Here is a 6,487-nt window from a genome sequence, read left to right as displayed (position 1 = left end):
TTTAGGTTGACATTGCTTTTTAAACAAGTGTCCGCGCCATTTTTTTAATTTAGATACCGGTTTAGTATGATTTTTAAGTTCGTAATGATTGACATCACGTATTCACAAACCTTTTAAATCCGATTTAAAATAATTTGATTTAGCGCGATTTTTAATTGTACATTATTTTCCACTTACCTTTTTCTTCTATTTTTTTTTTTTAGCTATAATTTATTGAACTTACATTTGCCCCCCAATAAAAGACACATTTCTTTAGCGTTTATTAAAAAAACATAATCAATCACACAAATATAACAACGTTTAATAATAATTATTGTCAGTTAAAAAATAATTTCTGAAGAACCAGACGAAGAACGCCTTTGAAATCCTCCGAATCCCGCAGGCCGGCTGCAACCAGTCCGTAAGGCAATCCCTAATAAATAAATATATAGTAAATGAATAAAAAGTAAGTTTAAAACTTACAACACAGACACCAGCTTTTGAGCTCTCAAAATTCATAACTCCAAGTGAAAATTGCAATGGTTAGCACATTTGACGACCTAAGACGATTATTAATTTTACGTCAGCAACTTTAGATTTACTCACTGTTTAATGCAATCTTGGCATTCGTGTTGGGCGACCCTTGAAGGTGGAAGCAAAACATGTGATAAAACTTTCTAAGAAACAAATAAATTATTTATGATTAATATAAATAAAAATAATAAGAGCTGCATTTACAATCGTCGGATAAATTTATTTATTTATAAAAAAAAATTGTAACAATTATTCATATTACACGATATCACGATTAACAGACTTAACCGAAATTTATACGAGAATTGTAAAAGCTGCTCTTGGAGGGATTGACTCTATTTGTCAATGTAGATAAAAAAATTAGATAAAGCGTCTAAAAATTCCCCTATGAAGGTTAAAATTATGCACACACCAAAAATGGAAAAACAAATAAACCAAACCCAAAACCCGGTTTAAAAAAGAGTGAATTAAAAATTAATTCGCCAATCAATTTGATCACGTGATAAGCAGTTTAACTGCAATTGGGTTAATGTAAACCGACCTTTACTATATTATAAAAAAAAGTTAGAATTAATTTAAATTTACCTACCTGATAAAGGCAAGTATGTACTTATAACAAGACTCGAGCTTTACATTAAATAAAATCCGGTACCGAAATCAGCCACCAAATTCATTAAATTAACAAAAATTATTTACAAAAAATCGTTTAAAGTGGAAATAAATGAGAAAGCAATTACTGACTGTGATAATGTGACACCGTTAGAAAAAAAAAAGAGAAAAAACTATAAACGCGCATTACCCATAAAATATTTTATTCTCAGTCCAAATAATTCTTGCTGGTGCCATAATCGACTAAATGGGCCAGTTGGTGATTTTAAATTGACCCACACTGTACCATCGAAAACAAATGGTCTCGTGGCACAGTGCAGACACCACCAGGAAAAGGAAACAGTGAGATGATTATAATAAAAGACGGGAACGCCACTCAAACCCATGGCAAATGGGAGAAAAGCAGAGGCGGACGCGATGAAATTCACTGATCTAATTATGATTCTTGGGCGACCTAAGCAATTCTCTTAAATAAACAGGCAATGATTAATTTCCTTTTGTGACCATTTTTATTTTTTATTTTTTTTTTATTTTTTATTTTTTTTTTATTTTTTATTTTTTTTATTTTTTTATATTTTTGTGAATTTTTTTAATGAATGCAAAGCCATCCTAGAAAATGCCTGTATTTAGTGTACAATTTTTTGCTCGCAGCTTCTCCTCTACATATCTATGATATGTATTTGCACGACAGCTAATACCGTTTATAGGTATGTGTCTATCGAGGAGCATCAGCACGACTAACACACTCAAATTAATGAGATCGAGTCTTTATTCGATTTTACTACGAGCTTAGTACACCATTGATACATTAACAAATCTAGGGGTTTGCCAATTTTTTTTTTGATCAATTTTAATAAAATTTAGTCAAAGGAAAATAATCAGTGCCCACTTATTCAAGAGAATCATACTCGCCCACTTTTAAGAAATCATAATTAGATCAGTCAATTCCATCGAATCCAAATTTTTTTTTATTTCCTCCACTTTTCCCCCAACATGCCATGAGTTGGAGCGACGTTCACTTACGTCTTTTATTATAATCACCAGATAGTTTCCTTTTCCCAATGGTTCAGCACCATGCTACGAGAGCATTTGTTTTCGATGTGACAATGTGAATTAATTCAAAATCCCCGGTTGGCCCAGTAGGCGATGGTGACGCAAGCAAAAAATTACTTGGAGTGAGGAAAATATCTCATGAGTAAAATTGCATTCATAGCTTTTTCTTCAATGAATTGGAAACAAATTGAATGACTGCAGTAGTCAGTCAGCATCAGCGGTTACATCTATTCCCATTTGAAGCAATTATATGACGGAGAAGAAAAAGAAAGAAAAAAGAGACGACAGTGTGAAGAAGAAGAAAAGATAGAGTGAAGAATAAAGTAAATTAAAGTAAGAAAAAAAAAGACGTGTAAAAAATATAAATTTTGTTGGCTACTTTCGGTAGTGGTGAAAAAAAGTTACATCAGAACACGAATTCTGTACATACTTCCCTTTTTTATTAGAGATGTGCTTATCAATACGTATTTATACCAAACTGTAGGACGATATGAATGTTAAATTTAAAAATAAAAGACAAAGTAATTGCAGTAAATAAATTTAAATCGTTAAGCACACCTCTATTAAGATGATACTAATGTTTAAATAGCATCAAAGAGTCTCTTTAAAATAATTTATTGATACAGAACGTCTCAAAATGAGAGTGGAAATTGATAAAATTATTATCAAGCCAATGATGCTACAGAAACAGCAGCAGCCAAGCCAAAAAGATTAATTACTTTATTAGCTTTTATATATTATATAAGTTGTCATGGCAACAGATTAGTCATTTACGTCGTAATGGTGGACCGAAAGAACAAATTCTCATTCTGAAGTAAAAGAATTCGTTTTCATTTGATTTTGTTTAAATTTAAAATTAAACGGATTCGCGCTTCGAATTAAATTGAAAATGAAAACAAATTATTCTTAAATTCGAATTTAAAATTTAAATCGTTGCTGTAAACCGGTTTTTAGTTAGGCAATCAACTGAATCGTAAAACGTGAAACGAAACGAATTAAAATAATTCCGAATTAAATTTAAATCGCTTGCTGTAAACCGGCCTTTAATTGCAATTAAATCATTTCAAGTACTTGCATTAATTTAATTTAAATTCAAAATAAAAAAATAATTAAACCGGCCGTTAAAACGCATTCAAGTCCAAGGTTAATTTGATTCGTTTCGAAATTAATTTCGTTTTCATTTGAATTTGTTTAAATTTAAAATTAAACGGATTCGCGCTTCGAATTGAATTGAAAATGAAAACAAATTATCCTTTAATTCGGATTTAAAATTTAAATAGCTTGCTGTAAACCGGTCCTTAATTGCAATCAAATTATTTCAAGTACTTGCATTAATTTGATTTAAATTCAAAATAAAAAAAATAATTAAACCGGCCGTTAAAACGCATTCAAGTCCAAGGTTAATTTGTCTTGTTTCGAAATTAAGTTCGTTTTCATTTGATTTTGTTTAAATTTAAAATTAAACGGATTCGCGCTTCGAATTGAATTGAAAGTGAAAACAAATTATTCTTAAATTCGGATTTAAAATTTAAATCGTTGCTGTAAACCGGTCTTTAGTTAGGCAATCAACTGAATCGTAAAACGTGAAACGAAACGAATTAAAATAATTCCGAATTAAATTTAAATCGCTTGCTGTAAACCGGCCCTTAATTGCAATCAAATTATTTCAAGTACTTGCATTAATTTGATTTAAATTCAAAATTAAAAAAAAATTAATTAATTAAACCGGCCGTTAAAAGGCATTCCAGTCCAAGGTTAATTTGTCTTGTTTCGAAATTAAGTTCGTTTTCATTTGATTTTGTTTAAATTTAAAATTAAACGGATTCGCGCTTCGAATTAAATTGAAAATGAAAACAAATTATTCTTTAATTCGGAATTAAAATTTAAATCGTTGCTGTAAACCGGTCTTTAGTTACGCAATCAACTGAATCATAAAACGTGAAACGAAACGAATTAAAATAATTCCCAATTAAATTTAAATCGCTTGCTGTAAACCGGCCTTTAATTGCAATTAAATTATTTCGAGTACTTGCATTAATTTAATTTAAATTCAAAATAAAAAAAATAATTAAACCGGCCGTTAAAACGCATTCAAGTCCAAGGTTAATTTGTCTCGTTTTCAAAATAAATGTTCGTTTTCATTTGAATTTATTTAAATTTAAAATTAAACTGATTCGTGCTTCGAATGAAATTGAAAATGAAAACAAATTATTCTTTAATTCGGAATTAAAATTTAAATTGTTTGCTGTAAACCGGTCTTTAGTTACGCAATCAACTGAATCGTAAAACGTGAAACAAAACGAATTAAAATAATTCTGAATTAAATTTAAATCGCTTGCTGTAAACCTGCCCTTAATTGAAATCAAATTATTTCGAGTACTTGCATTAATTTGATTTAATTTCAAAATTAAAAAAAAAATTAATTAAACCGGCCGTTAAAAGGCATTCAAGTCCAAGGTTAATTTGTCTTGTTTCGAAATTAAGTTCGTTTTCATTTGATTTTGTTTAAATTTAAAATTAAACGGATTCGCGCTTCGAATTGAATTGAAAGTGAAAACAAATTATTCTTTAATTCGGAATTAAAATTTAAATCGTTTGCTGTAAACCGGCCCTTAATTGCAATAAAATTATTTCGAGTACTTGAATAAATTTGATTTAAATTCTAAACTAAAATTTGAAATATAAATAAAACCTGCCGTTAGATTGCATTCACGTTCAATGTTAATTTGTCTCGTTTTCAAAATTAAAGTTCGTTCTCATTTGAAATTTGATTGCAATTAAATTATTTCGAATACTTGAATAAATTTGATATAAGTTGAAAATTAAAATTTAACAAGTGAATTAAACCGGCCGCTAGATTGTCTCGTTTGTCTCGAAATTAAAGTTTAATTCGCGCCTCATTTTAATAAAAGTGTACTTGCGGTTAAATTGTCCCTTGTACAAAATATCCTTAAAATTTCACAGCACAACACAGCACAGAATCACTTTAATTAATTCGTGTCGCGGTCGCGGTTTAATAATTTATTTAATAATTTAACGAACAAGACGCACGCACAGACACACGTCCGACTGCTTCGGCCGCCGCCCGAAAACTGCCGCTCTCACGCAACAGTTGACGTACCTGTCAAAAAAAGTACACGTGTTCGGATAAATTTGCACCGTTTACGAGGGCGCCTCAAAAATTTCAGCGCCCGCCACTAAATTTAATCCACTTTAAAAATAGAAAATTAGATTTTTTTCAAACAGCGTGGACACACTGCGTGTAACAAAGGTGTTGAGAATATAAAAAATGTCCTGCAAACCACTAATTCACCCCAAAGCCAGGATTTTAATAACTTTTAGAACGCCCCCGTATTGGAAAATCAATAATCGGGTGACATTTGTGACGTTTCAGTGGAAACAGAGTGTGCCAACGTTGAAACACTTTATATGAGGGCGCCCCAAAAATTATTGTGCCTGCCAATAAATTTAATCCAATTTAAAAATCGAAAATTATTTTTTTTTTCAAACAGCCCTCTAACACGTGGACGCACTAAGTGTTGACACTTGAAAAATTGTCCCGCAAGCCACTTGTTCACCTCAAAGTTAAGATTTCAATCATTTTTAAAACTGCCCCCGTATTTATGGTTTGAGAAAATCAATAATTTGGTGACTTTTGTGACGTATTTAGTGGAAATCAAGCGCGCCAACACTAAACCATTGTATACGAGGCTGGTTTAAAATTATATACGAGGGTCGGTTATTGTATATTTAGATAAAACTTACCAGTTGTGTGAAAATAAATTTGTCAATTTGTAAATAAACATATTTGTCACCTTTTTAACAATTTTGGACAAGTTTAAAGCTTGGACTTTTTGTGGACTTTTAACAACTTTAGTGGGTTGTTAAGACATATAGATGTCCATAAAAATTTGCTGGAGTGAGTTTAAAAAAAAATTTTTTTTTCATCACTTTTAAATTTAAATTTTAAATCTCGTGAAAAGTTGGTATAATACAGAAAATGAGCCGCTGAATTCAATGGAACAAACCGCATTGCCCTACGACTTTTAGTTTTCGAGTTATGAATTTTTTGTTGAATAAAACTGTTCACCATAAATAGCTACGCAAAATTTTGGAAAAAAATTTTAAATTTTTTATTCTTTTGAAAAATTGATACAATATGTAAAATGAGCCGCTGAATTCAATGGAACAAACCGCATTGCTCTATGACTTTTAGTTTTTGAGTTATAATTTTTTAAATTATTATTTCGGCGCATCCACCATTTTTTAAGTTAATAAATAAATTTCCTACCAAGTCGTCGAGTGAGGTGGT

At 30.4% G+C, this 6,487-nt stretch overlaps 1 long non-coding RNA gene across 2 annotated transcripts; it reads right to left on the bottom strand.

The window, feature by feature from the left end:
• Nucleotides 1-241: 241 nt before the first annotated feature.
• On the bottom strand, nucleotides 242-5,523 carry LOC135267224 (uncharacterized). 2 transcript variants are annotated; one of them, XR_010335595.1, is made up of 4 exons: nucleotides 5,093-5,523; nucleotides 586-656; nucleotides 463-539; nucleotides 242-412 (listed from the first exon to the last, which is right to left on the bottom strand). It is a non-coding gene; the product is annotated as an uncharacterized LOC135267224 (long non-coding RNA). The 2 variants fall into 2 exon arrangements; XR_010335594.1 differs by having other exon boundaries at nucleotides 586-5,509.
• Nucleotides 5,524-6,487: the final 964 nt, after the last annotated feature.

The sequence above is a fragment of the Tribolium castaneum genome, chromosome 1 (genome assembly GCF_031307605.1).
Source record: "Tribolium castaneum strain GA2 chromosome 1, icTriCast1.1, whole genome shotgun sequence".
Classification (NCBI taxonomy): Eukaryota; Metazoa; Arthropoda; class Insecta; order Coleoptera; family Tenebrionidae; genus Tribolium; species Tribolium castaneum.
This window is presented reverse-complemented; position numbering and strand designations above follow the sequence as displayed.